General features: G+C 36.5%; 1 long non-coding RNA gene across 1 annotated transcript in view; it reads left to right on the top strand.

The window, feature by feature from the left end:
- Positions 1 to 14769, top strand: part of LOC144578500 (uncharacterized) — a 38629-nt gene extending 23860 nt beyond the window's left edge. Inside the window, exons 3-6 of the long non-coding RNA XR_013524397.1 lie at positions 3520 to 3630; positions 4472 to 4507; positions 5821 to 6034; positions 14640 to 14769. This is a non-coding gene — a long non-coding RNA (uncharacterized LOC144578500). The remainder of the gene's footprint in view (positions 1 to 3519; positions 3631 to 4471; positions 4508 to 5820; positions 6035 to 14639) is intronic.
- Positions 14770 to 18696: the final 3927 nt, after the last annotated feature.

Here is an 18696-nt window from a genome sequence, read left to right as displayed (position 1 = left end):
ATATTTTTCTTAAAAGTTTCTGCCTACACCTGGGACATACTCTTGCTTACACAGGGCAGACACATCACTCTCTTCTCTTTGCCAACAGAAGCCTATTGTGTTCAGATATTGGGGAGTATCATGCTCACGAATCCCTGGACCCAAAAGGTGAATGTCGATGGGTTCAAACCAATCACAATGAGTCTATGACTCTGCCACTGTCATGGCCACATGATTCAGTCTTGACCTCAGAGACACAAAAGGAAGTCTTCTGCAGCGCTTTTAGAAATGTTCTTACTCTCTCTTTTTTTTTTTTTTTTTTTTTTTTTTGAGACGGAGTTTCGCTCTTGTTACCCAGGCTGGAGTGCAATGGTGCGATCTCGGCTCACCGCAACCTCCGCCTCCTGGGTTCAGGCAATTCTCCTGCCTCAGCCTCCCGAATAGCTCAGATTACAGGCACATGCCACCATGCCCAGCTAATTTTTTGCATTTTTAGTAGAGATGGGGTTTCACCATGTTGACGAGGATGGTCTCGATCTCTTGACCTCGTGATCCGCCCGCCTTGACCTCCCAAAGTGCTGGGATTACAGGCTTGAGCCACCGCGCCCAGCCAGAATTTTTTTTTCTTTTCTTTTCTTTTTTTTTGAGACAGAGTCATGCACTGTTTGCCCAGGTTGTAGTGCAGTGATGTGATCTCGACTCACTGCAACCTCCACCTCCTGGGTTCAAGCAATTCTCCTGCCTCAGCCTCCTGAGTAGCTGGGATTACGGGCAGGCGTCACCACACCCAGCTAATTTTTTGTATTTTTAGTAGAGATGGGGTTTCACCATGTTGACCAGGATGGTTCAATCTCTTGACCTCGTGATCCACCCGCCTCGGCCTCCCAAAGTGCTGGGATTACAGGCTTGAGCCACCACGCCCGGCCCTTGTTCTTACTCTTTATAGTAGACCGCAAACCTGAATTCACTCATTCCTGCCCTTGGAATATTTACTTCTGAAGTTGTAATGTTTGGAAGAGCTGCAGACAAATTGAGATGATGTCAGGCAGTAACTCAAGAGTATTGCAGAACTACCAAGCCAGGGCCCTTCATCATTAAGCCACTGAATTAGCAGACATTAAGTTTTCCTTTTTCCGTACATTTTTTATGTGAGGCAGTAGATTTTGGTTATTGAGACGTGTAGAAGAGTCTGCTGATGCACCAACACATCCTCTTTGCCATCCTGAGATGATCTGCTGCTGCAATAGTTTCTAGCACTCTGACATTTTTCCGCCTCGAACACCTGCACCTCTTCTTCTCTTCCTGAAGCTGCAGTACCAAAGTCGGGGAGGAGGAATTTAAGCCCCTTTCCCCCATCCTCAAACAATAGAGAAGGAGATTTTGTGGAGGTGGGGGTTAAGCCTTTCCACACCTGGTGGGACATTTCTGAAGCTAGTTTTCTCAGAGGATTCCAAATGAGTCCCCGTTGCATACTGTAGAAACTTGCATATTAATGTGACATTTACTAGCCCTTTTACCTTCATTTTCTTACTTTTATTTTTCCAAAAAAATGTGCTCTATTTGATCTTGGGGTCACCTTCTAAATAAATTGCATAAGCCCAAAACCTTGTCTCAGGGTCTGCTTTTGAGGAGCCCAGCTGAAGATGAGTTGGGAATTCTGTTACTTGCAACTGAAAGCATTCTAATGTAAATCCTTTAGAGCAGCACTGTTCAGTAGAATTTTCTGTGATAATGGAAATGTTCCGTATCTGCAGTGGTCATCATGGGAGGTAGCCATGAGCCCTGTGTGGCTGCTAGAACACATGAAATGTGGCTAGTATGACTGAGGAACTGGGTCTTTCCTTTCATTTTATTTTAATTAATTTAAATTTCAATGACCACATGTGGCTAGTGGCTACCATATTGGACAGCACAGCTCTAAATGCATTTCAGTAAGTATAGGATGAATGAAACAATTACATCCTTGCCTTAGACATCCAAATTATATTCCACAACCATATTTTTCACACAACAAAGAATTGGGCTAAACCAGGCTTTGTGAAGAATACAAAGATGAATAAAATAAACAGCTTCTGCCTTCCAAAACTCAATGTAGTCAGGGAGGCACACATACAAGTATATACACACACAAGATACATGTTGCAAGAGGGGCATAAGCAAAACACACTTGGATGCACAATTCGTTTCTACTGTGGGAATCCAAGAATTCTTCACTGAGGTAGCATTCGAACTGGGTCTTGAAAATAAATACAATGTCTTTGGGGAGAGACAGAAGAAAAATTACATTTATAACAAATAAAAGAGACACAGGGAAGCAATATAAGCAAGAAGCATGAGAAGGCAAGCAATATGGTAAATCTGGGCTACAGACCAAGACTATAGGTGAGGTCCAGAATATGCAGGGCTTTGAATTCCATGTGAACAAACTTAGATTCTTTTTTTTTCTGGAGTAGTAGTCATCAAAATATTTGAACTTGGGTGTCGATGATGGTATTGTCTGATATATGTGGTGACACATGGAAACAATTCGAGACATGGAAAACAGGATTTTACAGCATTACCCCAGGTAAGAAATAATACTGATCTTAATTTTGCTTATAGCATCAAGAATAAAAATGAGAAGCAGTTTCAAACCCCTAATAGGTAGATGTGGCAGATCCTGACCACAAACTAAAAGTAGGCTATGAGAAAGAGTTGGAGATGGCCCTGAAGAGAACATACAGGACAAACAGGTTTGGTGTGTGGGGGGGGGCGTAAATAATGAGTCTATTAAGATGAAAGAGATATTCAGGAGACATCTGGACACACAAATTTTGCATTTGATGGTCAGCTATGTCAAAAGATGCAGAGTTTAAGGAAGAAAAAGAATGAAAGGAAGCTCTCGAAGTTTACTCATAGCTCAAGAAGGATGAAAGGGTTTGGAAAAATCTAAGGGAAAAAAAGTAATGCATTATATATATTTCTAAGAATCACATTATACTTTCTGATAATATTGAGTAAAAGATTATTTATTTCTGCTATGGTCTCTTGTTGATTTGGGTGCATGATTCCTGTCTACTGAGCTTATGTTTATCTATTACTCATTGCACTCAATTTTTTAGTTACTCAGTTTTTCTGATGGTTTTATTTTGTATTTTTAGCCTAAGGAAGTTATTTAAAATATAAAATACTGAATAAACAGGAAAGCTAATTATTTTCCTGGACAAGCAAGCAGGATTGTAAAAATTGTGAAGTGGGTGCTGTGGTGCACTGCCCATATCCCCATTCAAGATCAAGGCACTCATTTCCAGAGACTGAGAGTGTTGGCTACTGATAGCTTGCAGCTGAGTCCTTTCCAGAAACTGCCCTTGGCCTTGCCTGCTACACCCTCTTCTTGGAGGTAGCTTGTATCCATTAACTAGTAGTTGTAGCTCTTTTGTTTAATTCCGTTCAATTCAGAAGAACTATCCTAGCCTCAGAGCTCCCTGTGGGGTCAGCTGAAGCTCCCTGTAAATCCATCACAGTTTAACGTCTCCCTTTTCATCCTTTCCTCTCTTACAGGTGTCATTCCCATGAGATTCCCAAATAAGCTTCCTGCATGCAATCTCCATCTCAGCATCTGTTTCCCTGAAGAGGAACCCAACCTAAGATGAATTGCAAATTAAAATCTCAGTGGGTACTTTTTAACTTAAGGAAACCATTTTAGACATCATTTAAAGCATCAGGATTCTTTTTACATTTTAAAAAGAAGATTAATGAGGATGACTTTTTAAAAGTTCTGTTAATTTAATCAGCATGGCACTAGTACAATAATAAAGAGACAAATGAATAGATGAGAATAGATATCTTAGAAATGGATCCTACAATATACAAGAATGTATTATATTATCAAAGCCACTGACATCATAAAATATGATAAAGATTAATGGCATAACAAATCAAATAGAAAGGGAAAGATTATTCAATAAATGGTTCTAGGACAACAGGATGAAAAAAATAAATTTAATTCTTATATTGTATACTGAAATAAGTCCCAGATGGATTGAAAATATTATCATAGTTCAATTTTACTAACAATCAAAGAAGCAAATTAAGGCACCAATGAGATGCTGCCTTTAGCTTGTCATATTGTTGGAAAAGAGTATCTTCACATCCTGTTGGTCGAATATAAGTTGTTATAGCTTCTGAAGCACAATCTGGCACTTACTATGAAAATTTGAAATGGGTATGTCTTTGATTACTTGATGAATATATATAATATTAATAATATAGGTATATATGATAAATTTCACAAACCTTAAGAGTTTTTACAAATTTATATATTCATGTACAAATAAAAATAAATGTCATCATTTCTGTAACCATTGCTCTGTGGGGCTCAGAAAATGACACTCTAAAAGTATGGCACTTTGACACGCTGAGCACTTTGAACTGAAGAACACTGGAAGGGCCTCAAAAGCAAGTTCTCTTTGACCTTCTCTTGCCCTGCTGTCTCTCACTTCTTTCTCCCCAGAAGTGAGTCAAAGCAACCAGAATTTCCCTTTCCAAAGCAAATCATAGAAACTAGAAGCCCTCTCCTCCACAGCAAGTCATAAAACTTAGAAAAGTTACTCTCTCCCTTCTCCTTTGAAAACCCTCATTCCAGAGGAGTCCAGCCCCATACCCAGGAGGAAAGGATGCTATGCAGAGAAGCCAAGGAGAATCTGAACAAATAGGCCTTGCTGGGTTCCTACCCTGAGTCTATCACCATTAATTCGATCATACCCATTTGTCCGATCAGCTTTCCGCATGGCTGTCCCCAATCTAAGCACAAAAATCAAGTTTCCCCTCGGGTCTTTGAGTCTTCATTTTTGCAGGCTTCCTTCTGTGTCACAGAAAACTTTGATTAAATAAATTGATGGTTTTCTTTTGTAAACTTGTCTTTTGTTATAGAAGTATCATCTCTGACCCTTATGATGAGTGAGGAAAGGTATCACACCTTTCTGTCCCTACAACTCAAATGAAGATCTAAAACATTTTCAGCACTTCAGGGGTTTTCCTGGTGCCCTATCCTAGATAGTAACCTTCTCTACCCACTACAAATAAGTGAATAAGACAGAGACCACGCCGGGCTCAGTGGCTCACACCTGTAATCCCAGCCCTTTGGGAGGCCGAGGCAGGCGGATCACTAGGTCAAGAGATCGAGACCATCCTGGTCAACATGGTGAAACTCCGTCTTTACTAAAAATACAAAAAAATTAGCTGGGCATGGTGGCGGTTGCCTGTATTCCCAGCTACTTGGATGGCTGAGGCAGGAGAATTGCTTGAACCCGGGAGGCAGAGGTTGCAGTGAGCCGAGGTCGCGCCACTGCATTCCAGCCTGGCACCTGGTGACAGAGTAAGACTCTGTCCAAAAAAAAAAAAAAAGAGACCATGTCTTAGCTTTCATAGAGCTATGGTCTACTGAGGAGGACAAATTGTTGACTTAAGTAAACAACCACACAAATGATTGTTTATTAATAATTGATATCACCATTACAACGAAAAGCTCAAAGTATGAAAAGAGAAATGTAATTTAGATTTGTGAAACTGAGAAAACATAAATCCGAAAAAGCAGTCTTTAATGTGAAGAATGAGTAGGAGTTAGTTAGGCAAAGAGAATAGGGAGGAAAGAACATCCTGAAGAGAGGAAACAGTATGTGGCTTGAGTGAGAAAAGAGCTTCAAGGAAATAAAAAATAAAAGTAGTGTTGGTAAGCAGAAAAGAGGTAATGCAGGAAACTGGAGGAACAGGCAGGAGCTAGTCCCTGAAGGGCCTTATAAACTGGTTAAGGATGTGTGTTTTAATCTAATTGTAATGGAAAACTACTCCATGGCTTTAAAGGAAAGTGCATTTTAAAATGATCATTGCGGACCACTGTGAAAATAATGCATTGTTGAGAAGACAGAATTGAAGTTGGGAGCCACTTTTAGGCCATTGTAAGAGATGGTGATGACTTGGACCATAAAAGTGGCTTGGAAACAAAAACACATGGGAAATTAAAGATGCATTTTGAAGGTTGCATCCACTGGGATCAATGACTGATAGGATGAGAAGGGCATGTGCAAAGAAGATTGCAAATTCATATAAAAGAAAAGCTCTAAAGGATATACATCAAACTGTTAGCAGTTATCTCAGATTTGGGTTTGGGAGACAGGGGAAGATGAAGACAGACGTTCACATTTTGTTCTGTATAGGCCAAATGAAAATGGTGATGGTGGTGGTGGTGGTGGTGGTGGCATTAGTAGTAGTAGCACTAGTAATAGCAATAATAATATTACTAGGAGTAGTTCAGAATTATTAAATAATCTTGCATTATCTTTAATTTATTACATTGTTTAATAGAAATAACATAATTTTAAAAATAATTTATTTGATTTTGTAAGCCAAAAAGTATCTGAGGTTTCTAAACTCTCTATCAGTTTAGAAATTTGTTTTGCCAAGTTTTAGAGTGTGTCCATGACACAGCCTCAGAAGGTCCTGAGAAGGTTGGGTCACAGCTTGATTTTATACATTTTAAGTGGGCAGAGGTTACAGGCAGAAATCAATCAATACATGTTGGTGTATATTGGTTCAGCCTGGTGGGGCAGGACATCTCAAAGCAGGGGTGGGATGGAGGTGGATGTTCCAGTTCATAAATGGATTCAAAGATTTCCTGACTGGCAAATGGTTGAAAGATTTGTTTGGTCTAAATATTTGAAATCAGCAGAAAGGAATGCTTGGAGTTAAGATAAGGGAGATTGTGGAAGCCAGGGTTCTTATTAGGCAGATGAAATGTCCAGCTATTAGGCTTCAGAGACATAGATGGTAAATGCCTTCTTATTAGACCTTAAAAGGTGCTCTACTCTCCTGATTCCAACAGCTTTGAAGGGTTATTTAAAAATATGTCAAATAAACATATTTTGGGGTAAAATGCTTTGATTTTTTTCAGAGCCTGTAATCTGTCATGTTATGCAATATTAGAGTCAGATTGGAATTTGGTGCCATTGCTACGAAGATTCGGTTTTATCAGTCTTGAGACCTCCTTTTTAATGTCAATGCTGGTCAGTTATGGTGCCTGAATTCCACAAGGAGGAGTGTATAATGAGGCATGTCTGACCTCCACTTCCCATCATGGCCTGAACTAGTTTTTTAGGTTACCTTTGGAATGCCCTTGGCCAAGAAGAGAGGTCTAGTTAGTCAGTTGTGGGGGAGCTTAGAATTTTATTTTTGGTTTATATTCTCATAAAATAATTGTTATTCTATAAATGAAACATAATTCAAATTAAAAGGCAAAAATAAACTAGAAACAATATTATAATAAGTATCACAATGGATTGAGGTCAAACAAATTATTAAGGTTTGTATGAGGATTTCCATACCAATCAGCAATTCGCAAAGTAAGAAATAATAATATTTAACGGACACAGCAATCAAGAAAATGGGAGCACAATCCCTTTTTTGTTTTTATCAAATTAGCAGAGATTAACTAAAGAAGAATCTGCAGGGGGTGGGGTGTGGAGAAGGAACTCATGAGACAGGCTGTCTTAAGCATTCTGTTGTGAGTTAAATTGTTGTGGTCTGCTAGTTAGGTGATATAAAAATTATAACTATGCCATTACAATTTTTATATCCTTTGACTTGAACTTCTACCCTAGGGACCCTGTTCTAAAGAAAAAGAGTACAAATATGAAGAGATGGGTATGCCCAAAAGTGTTCCTTGCAGCCATTATTCATAGCACAATATTGGAACCAATATAATGCACAATGGTAAATGGTTAGGGCAATTATAGCATATTCTTGACCTTGCATAGTCATTTAAATATACATGGAGAAAGATTTAAGCTATAATTTTAAGTTAAAGTGTGTTTTTATGTCTTCTTGGTCCAGCACCCTTCTATGCCCTCACCTGTGCCAGCCATATATAATCTTAGTCATACCAATATCAGAAACCATATTTTATCCCAACCCCGCAAAACTTAGACAATCTGTGGCTGACCCATTTCAGCACCTGCTTACCTGATCCTGTCTTTCACTCAGATTTCCAGCCACTCCATTTAAAACAGATGCTATTCACTCCCTTTAGGCAACCTGAAAAGGAACTGAGGTATATGGGATCACTGAAATCAGTGACTCTATGTGATAAGGAACACATTCCAGAGGAAATAAATTAAAAACTTAGAACTGTGAGATTAGAGCTGAAAATCTATTTAAAATAAAAAGAGTGACGCCATATGGTGAATATAGATAGAAGAAAACAATAGCCGGTACAAAGGTTAACAAAAAGGAAAGCTGAAAACCCACACTTCTCAGTGTATCCAGTACTCCACTTTGTGAATAACAAGCACTGACAATCTATTTGTTAATGATAATATTTTAAGATAGACTTGCACATCTGGAACAGTGTTTACATCCAAGATGGACTTATTTCATTCCTGAAACAACCAGCCTTGAGAGAAGTACACTGAAAACACATAGACTGGGTAACCTCTAGGGAATGGAACTGGGAAAGGATAACAGAAAATAGCCCTCTGTTTATTTATTCAAATACTTCACTTTTTACATCATAATTTTGTGTTATTTTGACCCTTTTTTATAATTGACAAGTATTTTATTAAAAGTAAATATGGTAAGCATATTACTATGTTTTACCTTATCTTTACCTCTGTTTTAATTATACAGGTATCAGAGGAATATAGTATATATGTAGTATATCTATATATTACTCATCTTCAAACCCAGAATAAGAAATAGCTACTCAAAGCAAACTCAAGATGAAAGTAATGCTGTTAGTGATGGTGGCAGCAGTTACGAAAGCAGTAATAACAGCAGTAGAAATAGTATTAGTAGCTAGTAATAGTAGTGCCTTATGTATGTTTGGTCAACCCTTGTGGTTTTTCAATGACCTTGCATTATTGCCTTTGTCCTATCAAAAAGCCACTGTGAAATTATTCCCATTTAGCTAAAGGGAGAAGTGAGGCTCAAAGTATTTGCCTAGCAAATGACACACAGCTAATGAATAGTAGAACCAAAACAAAATTTTGCAATTTGATTCTTAAACTAGTTTCAGTTTCACTCTTTTTCCAGGCACTTGCATACACAATTATCCCAAGTGGATCCACATGCAATTTGTCTCTCCAAATGTTAGGACCATTGGTACATTATAATTTTAAGGGTGTTGTACTTCTCAATACGAAAAAAAAATGTAATCCAAGAATAAGCCTAACAATAAGAGTGGTAACTCTAGGCTTTTTTGATTTTCATTTGTCTCAGGTCAATGGCCATTTTTCCCGTGTATGTAAAACTAGAAAGGCGTAAAAATAAAATTCAGTGTGTCCATAATTCTGAAGTCCTTCTGAGTAGGAAATCATGTTCTACAGTGACTGAAAATGAAAATCACCTTGCAAGATCACCTGGATTTTGAAAATCATCATAATGAATCCTAAGCTTAACATAAACTTTGTGTGAGTTTCCACCTTATAGCAACTTGTGCTAAAAAATACCATCCCTAAATACTGTCATTTGATGACAATTAAGAAGCCTTACAGAAATCCTTCCCTGAGCAACTCACTTCCTGCCAAAGAAACTATAAATCTTCACTTTAAACCACAACATCTGCTGAGGCATGTGTGTCAGGTGGCCATTTTTAAATTGTGAATTTTAGCATCCATGAAGTCTGTCAGTTTGTTATTTTCATGTTGCTGTGAATCACTTCTGAACTGTCATTTCCTCTTACTTTTACTTCCTAAAGCTTTGCTATAGTCGGATACTCACTGGAATATCTAATACTCTGTTGTTCCTGTAGTGGCCAAGCCCTCTAATCCGTGTTATGGTAACTCTTTTATATCATCATCACTACCATCTCTGCCATCATCACCCGAGAGACATTGACCCTATATCTCCTTGGACACACCCTCTGTGTAAGACCTGATTCCTTTTTTTCCAAAGGTACCATCCCTCTTCACTGAATTCTCAAATATTTTATTTTTCTCTGAAGTATTTCAATAGCAGTTATACATTTATTTTATTGCATCAGTGGGCTATACTTTCCATTTAGATTCTTATCTCTTTTCTGTTATCTCAAAATAATTGGGAAAAAATGATGATACTGCTCATTTCGAAGTCTTATAATTTTGTAGTGAGTATTTTCTGGGACTAAACGTGTGCTATGCATTCATTTTGAGAAGAAAGATGAGAAAGTTAAGTATCAAGCGAGAATACCTTGAACAAGAATTCTTAAGAGTCTAAGAATAATTTCCAGCATAAAACCTTTCAAAAGGGAAAACATGAGATGAGGAAAACATTCCCCTCTTTAGTTTATCCATATATAGTGCTTTGGGTACTTATAAGTTAGCATTTTGGGGGGAATTCATTATGTACCAAGAATACTTTTAAGCATTTGACATGCAATATCTCATATAAACGTCACAATAACTGTAAAGGTAGCTATTATTAGAAAACAAAGGCTGAGAATTTGAATGATTTTTCCAAGGGAAATAGCTAATAAGAAGCAAGAGCCAAAACTTAAACAAAGATCTTTCTCTAGACAGAGTGCAGACCTTTGGTCAAGTATGGAAAAAGGTACTGCTAGAGATTTTACTAGATTCAATAAACCTATATTCTGTTAAAGCCAATAAACATTCTTGTGGGATATATTGCCTAAATCATAGTTTAGTTATTTCATTCATTAAACCTGTCTTAACCACCTATTATGTATTGGGCACCATGTAGGTATAGCCATTAAAGCTCCAGCATTCTGGACACAGAATAGAGAAAAAAAACCATAAAGGAAAGTATTTAAGATGAATTATAAGGCAGTTAAAGTTACAAATTATGGGAAAAAAAGAAAGAACTGGCTATGCATAAATAGAGTGGGAATGATATAGGGCTTGTAGCAGATTATAAGTTACATATCAGTCAGAAATGCAATGCTGTTTGAAAATAACACCAAGACATAAAATGTAACTGGAAATAATGTTCTCTTCCTGTTTAGTTTTGGCTAAACTTTTATGAGAACAAGTTGTTCCAGAGTGACCATGTTATAAGCAAGATAAGGGAAACTTGAAGAGGGTCCATGGTTCTACTATGAAAATAATTAAAAAGTTGGAGAAAAAGAAATTTTTAAAGAAATACTTTAGGATTTGGAGTTATTTTGTCTGACAAAAACAAAAACATAAACAAGGAGAGCCTGAATAACTATTTCAACATACAGAGAACATTTCAGAAGATGGGGAAAAGTTGTTCCAATTTTCCATTCAAGAGAGAACAAAGGACATGTATGTTCCTCAGAGGATGATGCCATAAACAGGTTAAAGAGGTCATTCTTTATCGTATTTGAAAAGAGACAACTTCATTCTCCTCCTGGGACTTGTAAGTAGGCAGAAACAAAAACCTTAAGATGATCAGAAAACAAGTTTCTCTTCTCACCCTTTCCCTGACACACATGCAGCCTAAGAGTATTTACTTAATGATCAAAGACATATAATTGTGCAACATAGATGGCATTATCTTTACTGAAAGATGATACAACATAGAGGTCTGAAACTTGTTTGGTTGTCCACATATTTTATAAAATTGAATTTTTTACCAAAATAAAAATATTTATTTTAAATAATAATTTAAATTGTTTCTCTAATTTGTTAAATATCAAAACATGTGGCAAGCTGACCCCCATTCTTAGTGGGCTGGAAATGTGCACTGCATCTCACTTTAAATAGTACATGCGCCCTCCATTTAGCTGAGTCTCCAATATTTCCTATAATATGCATACCTGATCTAGTTCATTCATTCAAGTTACCTAATTTCTTTAGACTTTTGATACTGCAACCACTGGCATGAGGTAAAGAAGGACCATTGGATGACTTCACTAAACCTAGTTAGCATACACAGTTTGTCACCTGGAGCCCTCTTCTTAACATTTAATTTAGAGATGGGCAACCAATTTCTGGCTGATATAGAGTGCCTTAGCAGTAGTGCACAAAGAGGAGACACAGAAGAACAAATACTCCATGGTCTTCCAAAAGTATTCTATGGAGCTAGGTTTCTCTAGCTAAGACTGGTACAATGTGCCAGGAGCCACTACAAGCTACAAAAGCTTGTGACAGTTGATCTCTTGGATACTTATTGAATGAGGAGCAACTTAAAACGTGATTTTCATACTTAAGTGTTATAATATGTAAAATTCAAAAACATAAGATAAAGTATGAAATTTCAAAGACATTTTGTCATTTGTAACAGAGAACGAAGGTTTGCACACTTTTGCATACTTTTGGTTGGAGTTTTGTTGGCAATGTTTGAGGAGCATTACTAGATTTCTACCAACTCTAAATTATTGTATCTCCCGTGACATAAACCTCTCCTGAATCTCTTCTTGGAAGTCTTACAAGCACAGGGTATATGTCCAATGAACAAGTAAATCCTAATTAAGATTATTCCCACCAAAATTAAGCAACTCTTCATTTGAAATGTTAGTTTTTCAATAATCTCCAACACATTAATTCAGCATCATGTCTTTGGCTATGAACACATGTCTGGAGTCAGATTGCCAGGGCTCTCTACCACTTAATAGCTATATGATCTTGAATGAGTAACTTAACTCATTTCCAATGTCTTCATAGATTGTTCATAATATTATTAAGAGGTTTGATTGTGTCAACATTTATAAGGTGTCTAGAATAATATGTGATAAATAGCAAGTAGTGCAAATCTTGCTATGGGGAATGCTAAAGTTTTCTTTTTCTGAAGCTTTGTTTTCAGGTGGAAGAAATATGACTATTGACATAATAAGCTTTATAACCTCATTCTGAGATGGTAACCTTGCACAGAATTTATCTATCAACCAACCCTCTAGTGATCCAACCTTTAGTTTAGCATTAAAGGAAAGGGGAAAGGGAAGTACTGAAAAATGAGGACCAACTCTTAACAACTATTTAAGTGTGTTTTGACATCTCAAAAAGCATTAGGAAAACAAAGTGAAAGAAAAGAAAAGAGAGAGAGAAAGAAAAAGGAAGAAAAGAAAGAAAGAGAAAAGAAAAGGAAGGAGGGAGGGAGGGAAGGAAGGAGGAAGGGAGGGAGGGAAAGAAGAAGATAAAGAAAGAAAGAAAACTGGGACAAACAGAAGCCCCTGCCAAATAGCATTTATTTCAGAAATGTGAGAGACTTGATCTATAAATTGTATTTTGAAGAATCACATTTTAAATAAAGGTACAAACATTTAATGTTGTATTATATCCAGTGGCATTTAAATGACACCAATTATATTTATTTGTGGGTATTATTTTTTTAGTTTTTTACTTCTGTTTTTTTATTTTTTATTTTTTGTCTGAAATACTTTAAAAGCACAGGGTCTATTCTAAATAACTTATCCAAAAGATTAACAACAGCCCACTAGATGATGGAAGCTTATTCAAGGAGTAAGGACCCATGGTTTTTGTGCTATTATAATATACTCCATAATTAAAAGGCAGTAAAAACCTGGCAATTTCAGGTTTTTCTGATTAGCCTTGCCCAGTAGTTCAAAAACATTTTGGTCTCAGGACCACTTTACAGTCTTAAAAACTATTAGGAATCCCAAAGAGCTTTGATTTATGCAGATTATACCAATAAACATTTACCTAATTAGAAAATTTTTACCTAATTAGAAAAAATTGTAAATATTTCTACTTTAATGCTATTAAAAATAATATTAAACCAAATGCATACTGAAATAAATGAAATAGCTGTTTGACAAAATAACTATGTTTTCCAAGGCCCAAAAAGAAATCATTTGTGACAAGGGTGGCATTGTTTCACATTTTTGCTAATTTCCTAATGCCTGATTTCAAAGACTACAGTTGAATTCTCATATCAGTTACTGCATTCAGTCTGTTGCAATATATGTTTAGGTTGAAGTATGTGAAGACAATCTGGCCCTCACAGATATGTATTTTGGAATGAGAAGAGCACTTTTTACTCATGTTTTAAGATAATTATGGATATTCTTCTTTGGTACTAAACCTGGAAAGAGACAGTTTCTTAAAGTTTAGTTGCAATATGGAATCTGGAACCACATCAATGTATTTTTAGTACATATTGTAGCAATGTCTATATGTCTGTCTTGCACTTCCAATGGATTTTTCACCTATAAATAAATTTGCATCATTGTGCATTGGCCATTTGGAAAATTTGACTCACTGATCATTTAAACCATCCAAATGGTTACATAGCAATTTTAAAACCACATTTATTAATATACCATCAATCTTAACATGAAAGCTTTTAAGAATTGAGATACCATCAAGATCATGGGGATATATTTTTCAAAGTTCTAATGTTTGCTGGAAAGCTCTGATGTTATTATTAAGAATAAAAGCTATCAATTTTTTTGAAGTAGGCAACTCATTCATTCATTTTTAAGAAAACATGCAAATGCCAAAGTCAGAATAACTATAATCTGCCAGTCATTCAAGTAATAAATGTGTTCCATGAAAAAGTGGCTACTTGAGCTTGTAACTCAATCTCACAAGTATTTTTCCTCTTGACAACCATCATACAGCAGAATGTTTTATACATAATCTCCATTTCACTACACAGAATGTTAAAAATACTTAATAAAATTCAGGATTGGGATTTAATGAATTAACAGGTTTTCTGCTTCATTGGGGACTTTTTTTTAACATTTCTTTTTTTCTTCCTTTTTAAATAAGGTGAGGGCATGTTCATGATAAAATTATCACTACTGTTCAAGGTGCCGGCAGTTTGATTTATCATTGCTTTTTTACAATCATGTCAGCATAGGAAAAAGATTCAAGTAACATCTTAGTATTATTATGAAAACAGTTTTGACCTCATGACCCCTTCAAAACATCTCAGGTTAACTGCAGACCACAGATGGAGGTTTTTAATGTATCCTAGAGGAAATTATTTTTTGTATTACTGTGGGGTACCCATTGTCATTGCAATTTGTTCGACAATCATCTTTTTACCTCTCTTCTATCATCATCTTGAATCACCACTTGCATTTTTTATTATTATGGTTATCTTTTCACATGCTCAGCTTGGCTACCCAATAAATAGTATAGTGCCTTGTTACCCAAAATGTGCTCCATGGACCAATAGCATCAGCATCATCTAGGAGCTTTTTAAAAATGCAGAATTTCAGGCCTCCTCCCAGTACTACTGAATCACAAGCTGCATTTTAATAACATCCTCAGGTGATTTGTATGCTCATGCGATGGAGACCTGATACATTTGCTTAACTGTTGTTCTCTACTTCAGGAAATCTGTCATTTCTCTATTTTAGGAAATGCTCCAACACATGAGGTTGGCTGCATTTTTCCTGATAAAGAAGTGGGTGTATAATTAAGTTAAGCTATTTAGAGTATGCTTTCCCTGCAGACAGAGTAATTGGTCCATGGCTGGGCATGTATAGGCAAGACCAATCAGAGGTCTTTTTTCAGAATAATATGGGTGGTGGGAGAAAGGCAATGCTCTTTTCTCTGGGATTATTCTACAGATAAACCAAGTTCAAAAATTGCTGCTGGCCGTCTTCGCTGCAACATGAAGGAACATTCTCCGAAGTGATTCCAGAAAAGAGGAGGTCAGAGATGGAGAGAGATAGAGCCTCGATGTCATCAAATGAGCTTCTGGATCCAGCTCTGCCTGAAGTCATCTGTCCCATGATTTTCAGTAATGTGAATTAACATATTCTGCTTTTCTGGCTAAGGTTTGTTTGAATTGGCTTTCTTTTCCTTGCAACCGAAAGAGTTTTGACATAAGATGAAAAACTCTGTGGTGACATGTGTATCATTTACATTTTTTATACTCTTTATGATATCTAATAAGTGCCTTGAATTTAATGGTCACTGTGGTTCACCATCTCAGCTCATTTTATTAAGCCCCCTATTTTATACTTTCTAATATGCATATTGGAATATGTCAACCCTGGCTTAAATGCTTCAACTCTTCTTCACCATGGGGGTGTACAGTGCTGTTTAAAATGTTCTTCACAGTATATCTATACCCACCTTCACAGGCTTTTCTGTCAATTCCTCTCTACTGGTACCATTCACCTCATTTGCTGGGTCTCAAAGGAGCCCTAGGATCTCTTGACACCAAGATTTTACATATGCTCTTCCCACTATACCTTGGATATCTAACTGATAAAGCTCTTCTTAATGCCCACTCATTTTCCTCCCTGAGATTATACTCCTTCCATGTTCTTTATCAAGCCTTTACAAACTATGTTAGATTTCTTGCACACTTGTCAGTGTAGCCTGTAAGACTACAACCCTGATAAATTCAGAGACATCTTTCATCCCTGGATCCTCAGGTTTGATATAGAACCTGACACTATGAGCCCTTTAAATGTTTATTAAAAGCAAAGAATAACTAAAAATGACAAAAGGATTTTGGTCATTATTTTTGGGCTCTACCACTTATTTGCTCTGTAACCTGGGTCAAGTAACTTACGCTACTGAAATACCATATTCCTTCATCTATAAAATAAGGATAATATTGTCCACCTTGTCTGTATGATAATTCTATGGAATTATTGGGAGAAAAATAGTTTCCCCTCAAAGACGCCTTAATCTCTGGAACCTGCTAATATGTTGTGTTACATGGCAAAAGGGACTTGCAGACATAATACAATTTATAGATCTTGATACAGTGAGATTATTCTGTATTATCAGGCAGGGTCCAGGCTAATCACATGAGCCCCTTAAAAGAGATTTTTTTTTCCAGACAGGGAGCAGAGGCGAGATGAGGTAAAAGAAAGATTAGAAGATTCAAAGCTTGAAAAGGACTTGATCCACTATCCCTGGCTTTGCAGATAGAGAAATTAGGCCATTAATGAAGGAATTCAGGCTGCCTGTAACAAGTGAAAATCACCCTAGCCAACACCCAGCAAGGAAATAGAGACCATAGTCCTATAATTCTGCCAAGAATGTTGAATTCTGCCAACAATGTGAATGAGATGAAAAGTGAATACCCTCCCAGGTCCTCCAGAAAGAAAGAGAGCCCCACAGACACCTTGATTTCAGCCTTCTGGAACTTGGAGCAAAGAGCCAGCTGAGCCAACCTAAGCCTGTGCTTTCAATCTACAAAACTGTGAAATAATAAATAGTGATTGTTTTAAGCCAATAAATTTACAGTAGTTTTGTTAGGGCAGCAATAGAAAACGAATACACATGTAATGTAGCATTTTATAAACTAAAATGTCAGGCAAATATGTGCTCTTATAATTTGATACTGTGATCTATTGGAGACATTGGGTGAAAGAATATACTGAACCAATGTTGTATTTATTAGAAGGAAGATAAGGGTGGGAGATGGAAAAAAATGATGTTAAACTCATGAATTCGGTTTGCTTTGCAAATGTTTAACTTTGAGGTTGCTTCTTTCCAGATCCCTGGAGATTTGGCCTTTCTGCATACAGAGAGGTTTTATTAAAGCTCAGGTCCCTTGTAAAAGCTTTTAATAGCTTTCTTTAAAAAAAATTATCTAAACTCTCTGTTCTGTGCTATTCCTCTAAATGCAAGAAAGCAGAAAGAAACTGAAGAAACACAGAGACAAAATTAAATCAGGGGCTCTCCTAGCTCCTCCATTATTCAAAGCACTTAGTGGACTATAAATGATTTAGAAGTGATACAACTAGACTTTTCAGAGTAAATAGTTTTCACTTTCCTGATTGGTAAAAGGAGAAAGAAGATTCCATATTCCCATCAGCAGAGATTTTGAATTATCTTTCGCCGAAAATGAAACCACTCTTTCTTCCCCTGTAGTCCATTTATATATATATATATATATATATATATATATATATATATATATATAGGCAAATCAAAAGAAAAAGAAAAGATACTACAGCTTTATTACAGCCCTTATTGGACACTTATAATATACCAGCAGGCTAGCAGGCACTGCACAGATTATAGAAATGAGACCCTGAGAAAATGATCTATAATGTAAATGAAGCCAATCAGAATCTAATATTGCTACAAGGTTGAAATGAAAGCTATGGTATTTCTCATAACTGCACTTGGCACTTAGAGAAATTGAGACTCACAACATGCTTCATAAACATTAATTAATTATGCTGGGCTTACATTTAATTCCTCCAGTGGATAGGACGTATATACGGAAGATGAAAAAGTTACCCATAACCTGGTGCTCATTCTAATTCTGGATTGTAGGATCAGCTAATAATAATCACAATAGTAGCTGACACTTGTAATCTTCAGAATATCCATTAAACATTTATTAATCAACCAATGCACCATCTCAAGGGAAAGATAAACATTATTCTTCTCATTTATAACCTATAAAATTGTGGCTTCAAGTGGAACAGTTTTGCTCAGGATTCCCCCATAAAACTCCAAATGGAGATTAGAGAATTAGAATCTTTGTATATACATACCATAAATGTTCAATACCACATTATGAGAGAAGGTTTAAAACAGTGAAATTTACAGACGCCTTTGATTACTAGAGAAAATGTCCTAGGATACATCTAGGAAAGAGAAAAAAGGTTGACAACTTGGTAAGGAAAGTTGATACACTCCCAGAGAAAATCTCTTACTCAAAGAGTTTCCTTTGACTGCAAAACACGTTTTTCTGATTCCTCCAGAACATTCAGTTCTGGAATGGTCATTAAACAGGTTTAAGATGGGGGTAAAAAAAAAAAAAAAAAATCCAGCCAAAAGGCTCACATTGGAACTCACAGAGATATCAGACACACCCACATAGTGTTTTTATTTTAAA

The sequence above is a fragment of the Callithrix jacchus genome, chromosome 12, assembly GCF_049354715.1.
Source record: "Callithrix jacchus isolate 240 chromosome 12, calJac240_pri, whole genome shotgun sequence".
NCBI classification, from domain to species: domain Eukaryota; kingdom Metazoa; phylum Chordata; class Mammalia; order Primates; family Cebidae; genus Callithrix; species Callithrix jacchus.
The sequence above is the reverse complement of the archived record's forward strand: the minus strand, read 5'-3'. Positions and strand labels throughout refer to the sequence as shown.